At 36.5% G+C, this 16,948-nt stretch overlaps 1 pseudogene; it reads right to left on the bottom strand.

Moving 5' to 3' along the window:
* Positions 1 to 2,020: 2,020 nt before the first annotated feature.
* LOC127217654 (fidgetin-like protein 1) overlaps positions 2,021 to 16,948 on the bottom strand; it is a 69,868-nt pseudogene continuing 54,940 nt past the window's right edge.

The following is a 16,948-nucleotide window of genomic DNA, read 5'->3' as shown; positions in this document are numbered from 1 at the left end:
GGTGACTTCATCATCTGAGCTTTATCAGTATTAGGTCACTTGGTAAAAGTATTCAAACAACAAGATTATATCTGAAAGGCCCAGCTATACAACTGCCATCCACATGCAGAGGGCCTAATTTGGTTCCATGGAGGCTCCACGGCTGTCGACTAGAGTTCATGAGTTCCCATGAGTTTGGTTCAGTTGCCTCTGTAGATTTCCCCTTCATGATCTTGCTTATGTATGCACTCCTCCCTCTCTTCAAATGGATTCCCCCTGGCTGCAGGACCACTATCTAATCCCTGGTGCATGAGCTCGCTTGCTGGAGCCCATTCCCTATGGTGGGATGCCATGCCCAGTCTTGACACAGGGGGAAGGGGCTTCGTCCTGCTTCAACTTAATGAGTCAGGCTTTGACAACCCCTCCATGGAAGCCCTTACCCTATGGGAGGAATGAATAGGGAGTGGGGGCACAGGAAACAAGGGGGAGTGGGAAGAAGTTTGGGAGGGAGAACTGTGGATGGAATACAAAATGATATTTAAAAAAGAAACAAAACAAAAGAAAGATTATATCAGAAACACAAAGTAAAATGAGAGTTTAGGGCCACCACCTGCGCAGCTTTGAGACTGATCATTCTAGGAAGACAGTGAATGTAGAAAAGCTGAGATCAGTGAGGTATGTCCTCTGATGGAGATGTACCACCAGTCCAGAAACTCAATGCATTTATTATACACAACTGAACAAGGATGTGACTTTATTATATACAGGAGAATTGGGAGCCTGGCTAGCTCATCTCCATAGGGGGTCCCTGTAGGGGAGCAGGCTCAGGCTACAGACATCCTAGTGGAATAAATTGTAGCTGATTCTTTCTGTGCACATTTTCAACAGAGGAAGAAATGTAACATTTAACAAATGGAACCATTTTCAAAGTGCATTATGAGACAGGTTGCTCAGTAAAGAAAAAGTCACATAAGCAACCCTAATGAAACTCTTTGAAGTTGTCAAAAATAAAATGACATGAAAATTGAAAGGTGATTAGTTGGAAAAACAAAGCAGATCATTAGGAATGAGAAAAGAATAAAAGTGAGAAATAAGTGCATTACATACATGAATGAAAATACTGAAATAATACCAAGCATTCTGAAATAATACCAAGCATTATGTATAATTAATATATACTAATAAGAAAATTTTAAGTGGGCAGTTATGATAGAAGGATATGCATAAGTGAGGAATATTGAACAGTTTGATTTCCTGTTTGTTTGTTTGTTAGTTTGTTTCATGCCAACACAGCTGCATACCAGTTGGAGGAGGAAAATGTAAAACAGCCTACAAAAGGAAATACATAGTAAATCACAGCACTGTATACAACAAAATAGTCTGAAAGAAGTATTCCCCTCAAAGTGGTACTAAATACCTTTCATTCGTTTTGCTTCTGTCTTCTGAATTTTCTACAATAAAAATGTTATGCAAAACAAAATTATACAATTTTAACATATTTAGTTTTGAAAGAGAGTAAAATAATAGGCTTTGAAGTGGTATCAGATGAAATATTGATGGAAAATATTCCAGACCCCTAGTTGGAGTGGGGATTACATCTTGCTATTTCTAAATATGTTTTTATTAGTTAATTTTGATAGGAAAAACCCACAAAACAGGGTAGAAATCAGCACAGGTTACGTGGCTTAGTTTCTGGTGCCTTTGGTAGGATCTTAACTCTATGTAAACTAAGTAAGCAATGCTGTTTCAAATATAAGCAAAACTACACTAGCCAAGTTTATTATTACCAAACTAAAGATCAAATTTGAACTCAAAAGTAAAAGGTCATTCTATTTAAATGAAATGAGTTCATATGTCACATAATAATTAGGAAGCAAACACAACATACTAATATAAATATATCAATCAGTAGTTATGCTGTTATCATTCTAGTACGAGGCATAGAATTCAGGATATACTCCACAACAATACAAGAAGCATACCCCAAGCTTCCTATGCTAAGGGTAAAAGGACTGTTACTATTAGATGTCAGCTTCTCCTCTCAATTGCTGTGTTCACTTTCTACAACCAAATGTTTCATTCCAGTTTTCACAGTTTTAAAAGCATTTTTAAAATCAATATAAGCTATTGGTCTAACTTGATCTGAGCTTATGGTAGCGATGTCAGCAGTGTGCAAACTGGGAATATGAACAAGAGAAGCCTCTCTGCACAGCTGTGTCATATCTGCTCCAGAAAACCCATCAGACTGCTGTACCACCAGTTCAATTTCTTCATCAATGATGCAACACGGTTCCTTGGACATGAGATTAACTACTATCTGTTTCCTGGCTAAAGCTTCTGGGAGGGGAATATAAAGCCTTTTCACCAACCTTCTCTGGGCATCCTCACTAATCTCTTGAGGCTGATTTGTGGCTACCACCACTAGAATATGGCCTTCAGAAGATGTGGTTGCTCCATCTAACTGAACTAAAAATTCTGTTTTAATCCTTCTTGAAGATTCATGTTCACCATCTCAGACAATAAAGAATCAGTTTCATCAATAAGTATGATAGCTGGCTGATGACACCTTGTAACAGCAAACAACGCATGGACCATTTTCTCACCCTCACCTAGCCACTTAGAAGTCAAAGATGAAGCAGAGATGCTAAGGAATGTTGCTCTAGACTGACTAGCAATGCACTTACCAATCAGAGTTTTACCAGTCCCTGGAGGGTCAACAAGCAGAATTCCTTTAGGGGGCACTCATAATCCAGTAAAGATATCTGGCCTCATCATGGGCCATACTACAATTTCCTTTATTGTGGCTTTGGCAAATTCTAACCCGGCAATATCCTCCCAATGCACTGGAGGCCCATGATCCATAATTTCATTTATAATAACTTCAATCATTCTTGGCTCCATATTCTTCAGACGGTCTTCAATGGAGTGTGCTATTTCTGTAGACTCTGCTCTAGTAGGCTTGTACTTCACTCTTTCATCCTGTTCATCCCCATTTTGCTTAGACACAGGAGGAACAAACTTTCCAAATATTTCTCTCGATTTCCCTGCTCCCAAAGTCTTTTTTACACCACCATCTGAAGATGTTCATACATGGTGGTATTGGTGGCACTTTTTTTTGATCTGCCCATAATTGTTCTTTTGTAGTTTTAAATGTAGGCAGACTATTATCTTCCCTTTGGTAACTGTCTTCTGTTTTACTAGACGCCTTATTCAGTATTGGATCGGGAAGCATGTCAGTGGTTCCAGAACCATAAAAAAACAAACAAACAAAAAAACTTCCTTTCTCTTGGATTTAGACAGACAGAAGGAAAACAAGACTGACTAGATAAGAAAGTATTTGGTCCTGTGCTGGTTGAACAGTTTGTTTTCTTTATCTGAGGTTAGGAAATATAAATAATTTACATTTTCCTTTGTTTGTTCTGATACTTTCTAAGTTTTCCACTTGATGGGGGATGTTCTTCAGCATATATGTTTCTCTTATCGGTTGATGAATAAACACTGATTGGGCAATAGTCAGGCAGGAAGTATAGGTGGGCTACCAGACAAGAAGTCTGAGGAAAAGAAGGCATATAGCAGCCTCAAGAGAGGCCATGTAGTTTCTGAAGGAGTAACATGATTGAGCCTTCTCCAGTAAGATAAGACCACATGGAAATACTTAGATTAATAGAAATTGGTTAATAATTAAGGGAGACCTAGCCAGTAAGAAGTCTAAGCTAACTGCCAAACAGTTTATAAATAACATAAGTCTCTGTGTTTATTTGGAGCGAAACGGTTATGGGACCAGGTAGAATAGAAACTCCACCTACACCCATTGTCTGTAGATATTATCAATTTAATCTTAACATTACTAGGCAGGCATCTATCATCAAATACATAGACATGTAAATAGCAGAAAAAGAAGAATGTGGGCAGATGGGGAAGTGACTAACAACAAATACATCTGAAATTGCTTAACAATTCAGTGTTACTTAGTAAAGCACATTCAACAGACAGAAAAATAGTCACAAAGGCTCCTGACTCAAAGACAATTATAAAACTCTCTGGTAATGACCCAAAGGATAATATTACATTATAATGAAAACAATACAACCAAGAAAGAATATTTGAAAACAGGGCTCCAACTTTCCTCAGAATAGGATAAAGCCCAACACTCTATAAAGAATGACAATATCCCACATAATCTAACCTCAGAAGGTCAAGCTTTCATACACATGTATTGTCACAAAAATGAAGGAGAACAAGTTATATAGGTAATGGCTAAAGAAGAATATATATACTAAAAACAGACAATAAATAGATGAAATTATTCCTAATTTTTCAAAATTTATTGAAAACAATACATCTATAATCTGAACTATCAGCATACCCAAAATACAGTAACCAATAAAAATATACCACTATGTAGTATAACCAAAGTTCATAAAACACAGAAACTAGGAGGAAAAATATCTTAAAAGACATTACATCCAGAAGAAAAGACATTAATATTATACTGGTTAGTTTGAATATCAACTTGACACAGATTATAATAATTTGGGAAGAGGGAACCTTAATTTAGAACATGGCCCCACCATATTACCATGTAAGTAAGCCTGTGGGGCATTTTCTTGATTAATGATTTATATGGTCCCAACTAAGGAAATATGAAAAAGCTACATGGAAGACCACTACTTTGTAAGCTAATTTAAACATATAGCTAAAATAAAAATAACTTGAATAAGCAGAAGTACACTTTATAGGTATAAAATGATGTTCCCACATGCTGTTATTAAACAAAAATCTTCTTGACAAATATAGGGTTCTCCCCCATCACTAATAGGGAAGAACCCCACACCCCAGAGGCCCTTAAAATACTATAGGATATGATTACATTTAAGTGTTCACCAGAACTATATGATAAAAACTGTAAACTTACCCATTGCTGCATAGATAGCCTTAATTGTCCTAGAAAGTGATATCTGGGCTGGTAAAGGAGAAAATACATCAATAGTCTTAACTAGCAGTAAACCCTGTGTGCTACACAATACTAATATTCAAGGAAATAGAACATGAGTGGCATGGCTATTACTGGGGAAACCAACTCTTCTGATGAGACTTGGTCCACAGGAGAAAATGTTTTGTACTATAAACCTAATCAAAAGCTCAAGGCTGGAGAGATCAAAGGCCCTATGGAGGACTTACCACTTCACTATTTCTTTGCTAGATGAACATGTTACTAAACTACCTTCTACATGCTTATGAGATTATACCTACAGATTAATGCTGCTCTCAGCACTTGTCAGAGAACCATTTTTTTCTCCATTTTTTTTGCAATGGTTAGTAAGAGTAAGTAGTTACAGAGACTCAAAGCTAGTCAAAATGTCAAAACTAAGCGACCATAGAGAGCTCAGTCATAAACGGCACATCTATATCACCCTCTCCAAAGCTCATAGAATACCATAGCAGTGGTTTGAAAGAAAATTCCCTCCAAAGGGAGTGGCACTACTAGGAGGTGTGGCTTTTTGGAATAGGTGTGGTCTTCTTAGAGGAAGTGTGTCATTTTGGAGGTAGGCTTTCAGGTCTCATATATGCTCAAGCCACACTCAGTATCTCAGACTACTTTTTGTTGCCTGCCTGTCAAGATGCAGGACCATCAGCTATTTCTTCAACACCATGTCTGCCAGAATGATATCATATTATACCCCAATAATAATGGACTTAACCTCTGAAAATGTATGCTACCCAAATTAAATGTTTTTCCTTTAAAGGAGTTGCTGTGGTTATGGTGTCTATTCACAGTAATAGAAATCCTAAGGTTATCATAAGTTAAGGTGGAACTCATAATGCCACACCCCTCCCAGATGTATAATTGGAAATTAATTGTTCATAGGGGAGAGGAAGTAATTTCCTTGTGTAGCCACTGGTAAATTTTCCATGTTCTATTTAATAACTCTTCACTAATGTTCATGTTCTTTCACTAGTAAGCCTGTAGTAACCCCAAATTAAACTTGTTAGTCACATTTTTTTAAAGAAAGATATGAAAGTAGGAAGAGGAACTTGTTGAAAAGTAAAAGGGTTTCTTCATTGGAGAAAGAAGACATACATGTATGCAATTGCCAAGAACAAGTAAAATTATTAATAAGAATAAAACAGCCTCTGCCTCCCAAGTACTGGGCATGCACCACCACCACCCAGCTAGAATATATTTTAAAACTCAGAAAAAAATTAGATGAAATGAAGAAAGTATCCACAATAATGCAACTTAATAGATAACTTTCAAATACAATACAAGTAGCTAATAAATATGTGAAAATGTTTGATATCCTTAGCCACCAGGAAAACGTATATTAAAGTACATTAAGAGTCCATCTCATCATAGTCAGAGTGGTTATCATAAAAAACAAGTATCATTGCTGGTGAAAATAAAGGGAAAGAGAATCCATATTCATTTGAAGGTGGAGATGTAAAGCATTTCAACTCTACAAAAGTCAGTATGGAGGTTATCAGAAATTGAGAATAGAATTTCTATTTGATCCAACCATACTACTTCTGAAAAATTACCCAAAATATCAATGTCAACTTACAATTAAAAATAATTAAATAATACAATCAATCATCCAAGTGTTCATTACTGAATGAAAAGATAAAGAAAAATGTGATTGTGACTGGAGAGATAGCTCATGGTTAAGATCACTTGTTGTTCTTTCAGAGGACCTGGACATGGCTTTAGACCCACAAACATCTAATTCTATGGGACCTTAAATCCTCTTATGGCCTCTGTGAATACTAGACATGCATGTGGTAAAAAGACATAGATGTAGGCAAACATTCATATGCATAAAATAAAAGCAAATATTTTAAAAGACATTTAAAAATAGAAAATGTGATATACACACAATGCTGCTATTTTAGACACAGAATGAAACTATTTCATTTGAAGTAAAATGAATGAAATTGGACATCAGTGTGTTACATGATCATACCAGTTCACTTAAACAAAAACACGGCATGTTTTCTCACATTTGTAATCTAGCAGGCAAAGACAAACACGAAAATAAAAAGAAAGACTCGTAGGAATATGGAATAATAAAGGGGGGAAGGAGAAGCAGCAGGAAGATAAGAAAGGGTAAGACGATGTAAGTGCGAATGAAGTTCATTACATGCATGGATAAAAATGTCATAATGAAACCCTTCACTTTATACAATTAGTATATGTTAATAACAATGCCACTGAAGGAAATAAAGTTTTTAAATAAATGCTTATTGACCCGGACAACAATATGAATTATTTGCCAAAATGTTAGCTGCATGTTAAAAACACAAAAAGAAAACATGTTATTATTTCCATTTTTATAAAACTTTAAGAAAAAATATCCAACCTATGGTGTTAAAGGATAGAAGTAATGAAATTATGGTTATGGTTACACGGGTATACACATAAATTTAACAGAATTTATCCAAGTATATAATAAAATGTAAAAATGCAAATTTTATTCAAATTATATACCAAAAGCACAAGCATCAGAATGAGTAAAATCTAAATACTGACAATTTACTACTAACAAGAACTGCCATTCAAGCTATTAATAATGGAACACAGCTAGAATCCAAGCACACAAGAGGCTGAGGCAGAAAAATAATCATAAGTATAAGACCAGGCTATAGTGATATTTTGTTTGTAATCTAACAAATAAAGCTTGCCTGAAGATCAGAATGCAGAGTTAAACCATTAGTTAGCCACACACGTAAGCTACTAGGTAGCAATATAGACCAGGCAGTGATGACCATTCCACCACTGGGAGACAGAGGCAAATGGATCTCTGTGAGTTCAAGGACACACTGGGCTACAGAAGAGTGAATCAGTCTAAAAGAGAAACAGACCACTTTTAATCCCAGCACTAAAGGGAATATAATTCAGGAACTCCGTGCAGTCTGAGAGATTGCAGTCTGAGAATTTGTAGAGACAGGATTGCCCATTTTGGTCTGAAGTAGAGGTAAGAGCTAGTGGCTGTCTGCTTTGTTTTTCTGATCTTCAGGTAAGCTTTATTTATTAGATTACAAACAATGCATCACTATACCAGTCTGAGCTATATAGTTAGATTCTCTCTCAAAGAAAAAAACTTTCATTGGTTGTTGAAATGCAAGATATTACAACATCTTTGAAGCTTGGTAGTTTCTTACAATGCCATTCACATTTTTTTCCATGGAATATAGTAATCAAGCTCCTGGGTACTCATCCAACTGATCTGAAATTGTATACCCAGACAAAAGACAGTGTACAAATGTTTACAGCAGCTTTATTCACTATCACCTAAACCAGAAAACAACTGGCATATCCTTCAGTAAGTAAAGTAATCATGAATGAGCTGTGAAAACATGTAAAGATGTGTGAATATTAAATATATTTTCTTAGAGAATGAAGTCCAACTGAAGAGGTTATCTATTGAATAAATATGTCTATTCAGCATTCTGGAAAAGGGAAAACACTAGAGATGGAAAAAATAATGGTTTTCAACGATTTAGGATGAGAAAAGAAGTTAGATGGTAAATATAGGGGATCTTTTAGAAAAACAAAACTATTTTTAAAAAATGCTGTAATGATGGGCACCTAATGCTATTTGTTTTCAAAACCCATAGAAGTTTACAAAAATGTCTTGTTCAAGCTTAAAAAATAATTTATGAGTTCAAGTATATTTGAATGAAATTCATGTGAAAATAGACTGTACTACAAACTTGTGAAATAGGCTTGCCGAAAGGGATCAAGGGAGAGTTGCTGACATAAGTAACTTCAGAAAGGAGTATTTAGAGTTTAGATGGTAAGACCAAAGACAATAGTGTACAAGCTCTATACTCTAGTTGTTGCATATATTTGCCACAGGGACATGGATTAACAACTCTAATAGCATTATGCATATACTGTAGAAGTAAACAGATATATGGAGATGTGTGAGAGGAACCAGGTTACCTATTGTTGATATGAGGATAACAATGGAGATGACCAACAGGAGTTGCATGGTAATGGAGAATTGGAAACATCAGTAAGAACTCATGTTCAGCTCAATACATTAAAAATATGTTTGTGTATAGAAAAGAAGTTATATAGTCACATTTCTTTTTTTTTTCTGCCAGATAAGATATCTAATCTGGAAACAATGATACTCAAGTAACAACACATTATATAGATCTTGGACTTAAATGTCATTCTCCAATTGAGAAATCTAGGGATCTTTGGCAAAATTAGTCTAGATATGATCATTTATAGCACCACAACATAAGGGAGAGTTCAAACTCTCAATATTACATTGATGAGGTATTACAAAAGGATAAGCTGAAATGATTTGCAATACCCAGAAATATAGAACTGTAGTGACACAATAAATACTTTATTATGAAAATATCTCAACATATAAAATAAATTTCAATGAGTACATACTTATAAAACAAATTATTTAATAAATTTATGAGAGAAGAGACAAGTCCCTCACACAGGAAATTCAAGTAATTTGTGTAGCTGTTTCCCCTTCAAGGAAATAAAGATCAATTCTCACTATTTGTCTTTTAAACAGTGACTTTCTCCAAAGCATCAGCATGAAAGGAAAGAAGTACAGTGACTCATGGTTAAAAAAGCTAAAAAAAAAAAAAAACAAAAAACAAAAAAAAAACCTCCTTGTTTTATGGATAGAACTGAGACATGGTGAGTGTATGTTCCTTGGAATGATGTGATGCAACCTTTACAGCATGCATCCCAACCCACAACCTCTAATCAAGAGGAAAGAACAGAAAAGCCATAACTTAAAATATCTATCACTCTTCAAAACTCTCAAGCTCAGCAAAAAGAAGGAAACTTAGAAACTATCTCATCCAAGAGAAGCCAGAAGAGACATGCTGGGTAAACATAGTTATGCTGGGAGAAAATCATAATAGGTAAACATAGTGAAAAATCTGGGGTAAGTCTGGTAGCTTTCACTTACTAACTGCAATAAGGTGTCACAAAATGTCAGATGTAATAATAAGGGTAAGCTGAAGTTGGAATGTATATGAACTCTCTACTAGCTTTTCAATTTTTTCTATATAGCTAAGATGATTCTAAAGTAAAAGTAAAGTCTTTTCTAAAGCCACTAAAAATAAATTTTAAAAAACCCTGATGCCTGTCCTAAACCACCAAGATCCTGAATAAACTGGTGAGTTTGTTGACTGGACATTGGGAATTTTAAAAACTCCTCATACAGCCAGGTTTGACAAATACTGGGTCCTGATAATACAGTCTAGGGAAGCCCTAGGACCTACAGTCTAATAACAATTTTGACACAAATGTAATCCCAAATGCATGTAAAATGCATATTTTAAAGATCAACATGGCTCCCTTGGTTATAAGATAAAGAGTCAAAAACCAACCAACCAAGCAAACAAACAAACATTTTTGAGTGCCTGAGAGGAAAGAGTACTGTGCAGAAGAGTGAAAGAGCATGTGGAGATAATACAAGTTAGCTGCCTGCACTATTCATGAAAACCAAGTTTTCTGTCGACACTGTTCACAATGGTAGCTACTAAGTTCGTGTGGCTCACTGAGGATTTGAAATGTGACTAATATGACAGGGGGAGTAAAATTTTCATTTTCTTTTGTTTTAATTAATTTTAATCTACAATGCAACATGTGACTAGACAGTACTAGACAGTACTATCCCATCAAAACATAAAACAGCCTATAAAGGTCCCTTGATTTTCACATTTACAGTATGTGCTGATTTTTCTCAGGCCAATATTTTTCTTCCTACAAACAAATCTCCTGTTTACTACAAGGCAATTTTACTAGAAAACAGCAGTACCTGTGCTACTCCACACTTCTGCACTGGCAACAGAAAGACATGGCATCCCCTCTGGGTCTCCTGCACCTGCAATGCCTGCTGCTAGCTGCAGGAAGTACCCATTTTATCCTTGGAGGAGAGCATTTCCCCTTCAGCCCAACTTCCTCCACCCCTACCTCCTGTACTGGTTTGGTTCATTCCAATGTAAATTTTTCAACTGTTCTCCCTGGAGCTAATGTCAAACTCCTAAAGAATAAAAGCAAACGTGTTCTCCTGGTGAAGGGCTGCAGATGTGATGTTCTGTTATTTGTCTATGCTTAAAAAATAGCTTCTCCCCAGCCTTCTGCCATGTACACAAATTTCAACTATGCTGAAGAGTTAGACTACATTAAAAATTATTGTATTGCAGATAGCACTGAGACAGAATAAAATTAAAGTATAGATTGCATGGGCTGTCAGGTGATGGAAAGGAATAAACATTCTAGAGGGGCAATAGAGATTGAGTTTTATCACATACAGCTCCCCAGATTGCCAGCTTCATGTACTAAAGACTGTGAAAGTAAAATCCATAGATGACACTGAACAGACACTGCTGCCCAGCCTTAACGATTTGCATGCCTTATGACTTGCACATTACAATGGAGGTTCAGCTGTTGTTGCAGTTCAGTTGAGGCAGGTTTTAATGATGCAAAGATAGGAAGTCATTCAGAGCCAGTTTCAAGATTATTTCAGTTGCCATTCTGGGTGAGGGTTTGGGGACAATCTAAGTTAAGTTATCAAGAGCAAACTCATAGAAAATGAAAATGAGATATTTAGCAATAGATCTGGGCATTCTAAATTGTGAACGTCCTTGATTTTGCCCATGTGTCTAGAAACTGAATCAAAACCTTATAACTTCATTGAGATATAATTTTCACATTAAAATTCACCCATTTTATTTTATTGTTTAAAGACCTGTGTAAGAGATATCTATGTACCACCCACTAGGAACCAAACTGGAGTCCATTGAAAAAAGCCAGCACATGGTCAGTTCCTAGAAGCCAACTCTCCAGCCCCAAGTTCATCTATTTTAAATATTTAGTAAATTAATATCTATTCAAATATTGCAACAGCATGATGTTTTTCTATACCTCTACATTAAAATGTTTCCTTTACCACAAGAAAGCACCTCTGGCTATTCACAGTTACTATTAATTTCCCTAATCTTTGCCCAAGATTTATGCAGCAAATAATATGCTTTCTTTTTCTCTTTCCTTTTTTATCTTTTTCTCTCTCCTGTTTTTTTTATTTAAATTTTAAACATGCTTAATTTGAATGTCAATCCCAGTTCCCTCACCCTCCCATCCTTCCCTGCCCCCCACTCCCATCCCCTTTCTGCTCCCCAGGGAGGGTGAGACCTTCCATGGGGAGTCTTCAAAGTCTGTCATATCATTTGGAGCAGGGCCTAGGCCCTCCCTCCCCCATGTGTCTAAGCTGAGAGAGTATCCCTCTGTGTGGAATAGGCTCCCAAATTCCATTCCTATACTAGGGATAAATACTGATCCATTAGTAGAGGCCCCATAGATTGCCCAATCCTACTAACTGACACCCACATTCATGGGGTCTGGGACAGTCCTATGCTGATTTCCCAGACATGAGACTGGAGTCCATGAGCTCCCACAGCTGTTTCTGTGAGTTTCTCCAGCCTGGTCTTGACCCCTTTGCTCAGCACACCTCCCTTTCTTTAACTAGATTCCAGGAGTTAGCCTCAGCATTTAGCTGTGAGTATCTGCTTCTGCTTCCATCAGCTAATGTATTAAAGCTCTAGGACGGGATATAAGGTAGTCATCAATCTCATTATCAGAGAAGGGCATACAAGGTAGCCTCTCCACTATTACTTCAATTGATAGTTGGGGTCATTCTTGTAGATCCCTGGACATTTCCCTAGTGCCAGATTTAACATTATACTTACAATGGCTCCCTCTGTTATGGTATTCTTTGCTTGCTCTACTCTATTTTTTCCCTGCTCTCCCATCCTCTTCTCCCCTTCTCTTTCTCCTAACTCTCTCTCCCCTCCCACCATGCTCCCAATTTGCTCAGGAGATCTTGTCACTTTCCTCTTCTTCTGGGCACCTTGTATGTTCCTCTTAGGGTCCTCCTTGTTTCCTAGCTTCTCTGGAGGTGTGTCTTGCAGACTGATAATCCTTTGTTCTATGTCTAAAATCCATATATGAGTGACTGAGTTACCTCACTCAGAATGGTTTCTTCTAGTTCCATACATTTGTGTATTTCAAAATTCCATTGTTTTTATGTGCTGAGTACTACTCCATTGTATAAACGGGCAACATTTTCTTTACCCATTCTTCAGGGGCATGTAGGTTGCTTCCAGGTTCTGGCTATTACAAATAATGCCGCTATGAACATAGTTGAACAAATGTCCTTGTGCTGTGAATGTTCATTTTCTGGATATATGCCTAAGAGTGGAATTGCTGGATCTTGTAGTAGACTCATTCACATTTTCCTGAGGAACAGCCATACTGATCTCCAAAGTGGCTATATGAGTTTGCATTCCCACCAGCAGCAGAGAAATGTCCCCTCTCCAGTATAAACTGTCTTTGGTGTTTTTGATTTTAGCCATTCTGACAGGAGTAAGATGGTATCTCAGAGTTGTTTTGATTTGCATTTCTCTGATGACTAAGGATGTTGAGCACTTTCTTAAGTGTCTTTCAGTCATTTTAGATTCTCTATTGAGAAATCTCTATTTAGTTCTGTACTCCATTTTTAACTGAATTATTTGGTGCTTTGGTAACTAGCTTCTTCAGTTTTTTTGTGTATTTTAGAGATCAGCATTCTGTCGGATGTAAGACTGGTGAATATATGTTTTTCTGTGGGCTGTCATTTTGTCTTGTTGACTGTGTCCTTTGCCTTATAGAAGCATCTCAATCTCAGGGGGTCCCATTTATTAATTGTCAATCTCAGTGTCTGTGCTACTAGTGTTTTGTTGAGGAAGCAGTCTCCTGTACCAATTCATTCAAGGGTACCTCCCACTTTCTCTTCTAAGAGGATCAGTTTGCCTGGATTTATGTTGAGGTCTTTCTTCAATCTGGACTTAAGTTTTGTGCATTGCAATAGATATAGATCTATATGCAGTTTCCTACATGCCAGTATCCAGTTATGCCAGCACCATTTGTTGAAGATGCTTTCCTCCTCCCACTGTATAATTTTAGCTTCTTTGCAAAACTCAGGTGTTCGTAGGTGTGTGGGTTAATATCAGGGTTTTTAATTCGATTCCATTGGTCTGCCTGTCTATTTTTGGTCCAATATCAAGCTGTTTTCAGAACTATAGCTCTATAATAGAGCTTGAAGTCAGGGTTGATGATGCCTCTGGATGATCCTTTGTTTTACAGGGTTTTTTGGCTATCCTGGGTCTTTTGGTTTTACATATAAAGTTGAGTATTGTCCTTTCAAGGTCTGTGAAGAAGTGTGCTGGGATTTTGATGGGGATTGAATTGAATCTGTAGATTGCTTTTGGCAAAATTGTCATTTTTACTATGTTGATCCTACCTATCCAAGAGCATGGTAGATCTTTCCACTTTATGGTATCTTCTTTAATTTCTTTCTTTAGAGACTCAAAGTTCTTATTATGCAGGTCTTTCACTTGTTTGGTAAGCATTACCCCAAGATATTTTATGTTGTTTGTGGCTATTACAAAGGGTGATGTTTCTCTGATTTCTTTCTCAGCCCCTTTATCATCTGTATATAGTAGGGGTACTGACCTTTTTGTTTGAGTTAATCTTGTATCCTACCACTTTGTTGAAGGTATTTTTCAGCTGTAGGAGTTCCGTGGTAAAGTTTTTCAGGTCACTTATATAAACTATCATACCATCTGCAATTAGTGAATGTTTTAATTCTTCCTTTCCAATTTATATCCCCTTGATCTCCTTTTGTTTTCTTATTGCTCTAGCTAGAACTTCATGTACAATGTTGATGAGATAAGGAGAAAGTGGACAGCCTTTTCTTGTTTCTGATTTTAGAGAAATTGCATTGTTTCTCTCTATTTAGTTTGATGTTAGCTGTTAGTTTGCTGTAAACTGCTTTTATTATATTTAAGTATGTTCCTGTTATCCATGATCTTTCCAAGACCTTAGTCATGAAAGGGTTTTACATCATCTAGTGAGATAATATTGTGGTTTTATTTTTCAGTTTATTTGGTGAATTACATTGATAGATTTTTGTATTTTGAACCATCCCTGCAAATCTTGGACGAAGCCTACTTGATCATGGTGGATAATTTATCTGATGTGTTCTTGAATTCGATTTGACAGTATTTTATTGAGTATTTTTGCATCAATGTTCATGAAGGATATTGGTCTGTACCGCTCTCTTTTAGTTGTGTCTTCATGTGGTTTGGATACCAAGGTATTTGTAGCCTCATCAAAAGAGTTTGCTAATGATCCTTCTGCTTCTATTATGTGAAACACTTTGAGGAATATTGGTATTAGTTGTTCTTTGAATTTCTGGTTGAGTTCTACACTGAAACCTTCTGGCTCTGGGCTATTTTTTTTTTTTTTTTTTTGCTGACAGCTTTTATTTCAGTGGGAGTTATAGTCTATTTAAATTGCATATCTCTTCTTGATTTAATTTTTGTAAGTGATAACTATCCAGAAATTTGTTCAATTCCTTTAAATTTTCAAATTTTGTGGAGTACAGGTTTTCAAAGTATGATCTGAAGAGTCTCTGGATTTCCTCAGTGTCTGTGTCTCTCCCTCTCCTGGTGGGTAGGGAGGGGACCACAGTTCTCTTCCAGTGGGTACAATCAGGCCCAATATTCTAATGGCTCACTTCTTCCAGTGGGTGGAGGTGGGACTAGGGTGTTGACAGACTATGGATGGGCTGGTCCTTTGGGACAGGTTCCCCTGTGGACAGTTCCCTGTCCTCAGGAGGCTACAAGCCAGAAACTGGAGGAGGGTTGGAAACAGTCCTATGCTTATGTCCTTCCAAGAGTGGAGATGGGTCTAGGACGCTGAAAAACTCTGGATGGATGGGCTGATCTACCAGGACAGGTTCCCCTGTGTGCAGTCCCCAGGCCTCAGGAAGCTCCGAGCAAGGCACTGGCTAATCTTTCTGTATTGATGAATTTACCTGTTCTGAAGACTATATAAATGAATCATACAATAAGTAGTCTGTGTAAAGGCTCATCCAAGTTACAAATGAATCAAACAATAAGTAGTCTTTGTAAAGGCTCATCCAAGTTACAACATGTATTGTTAATTGTTCTCTTCTCACAGATAAATGATATGGTCAGGAAAGACTATATATTGTTTAGCCATTCCTTGATAAACATTTGGGATGTTTATAATTTTTGTGCATTATGAATAATAATGATGTAAACATCTGTACTAGGATTTAGAGAGGAATCTATAGATTAATTTTGAGAGGACTGTTACAGTAACAATACATATCGACATAGAATAGAATGGTCTTCTCTCCCTTTAATGTTCTTTTTAACTTTTTTTGCATAGTTTTGAATTCTACAATGTACAGATCTTGTTCTAATGCTGTTAATATATTCCTAACAGATATTTCTTGATGCTGCAATGCTGCCACTATTGATCTTTTTTTTTTTTTTTTTTTTTTTTGTAATTTTTTTTTCAGAGCTGAGGGCCAACCCCAGGCCTTTGTGCCTGCTAGACAGGTGCTCTACCACTAAGCTAAATCTCCAACCTTTTTATGCTGTAATGAATAAAATTGTTTTGTTAATTTCAATTTTGATTGCTTGTGCCAGCATGCTGAAATGACTGATTCACTTTTTTTCAAACAGGCACCTACCTAAGCTAGACCGAAACTTGTCATCCTTCTGCTAGTAATAGATAGCTTCCACCCTACATGGCCACAAGTGATATTTTTATAATGACATACAAGTCATTCGTCTTTCTGACCTCATTACTTGCAACAGTTTTGTGATTATATAGTTAGATTTCTACATAAAAAGTACGCTGTCTATAAATAAGCATTTTTTGTTCTTCCTTTCATTCTTGTATTTTTCTTACCCCATTGGACTGTCTAGAACCTCCAAAACAATATTACATAAAGAGGACAAGAATTACTAAATACTCTTGCTTTGCATCCATTCTTTTCCTTACCTACTGGGGGAAAAAAAAAACTTCATCTTGTCCTTAAGTACTATGTTAGATATATATCTTAGT

Source organism: Phodopus roborovskii, unplaced genomic scaffold, assembly GCF_943737965.1.
Source record: "Phodopus roborovskii unplaced genomic scaffold, PHOROB, whole genome shotgun sequence".
Taxonomy (NCBI): domain Eukaryota; kingdom Metazoa; phylum Chordata; class Mammalia; order Rodentia; family Cricetidae; genus Phodopus; species Phodopus roborovskii.
This window is presented reverse-complemented; position numbering and strand designations above follow the sequence as displayed.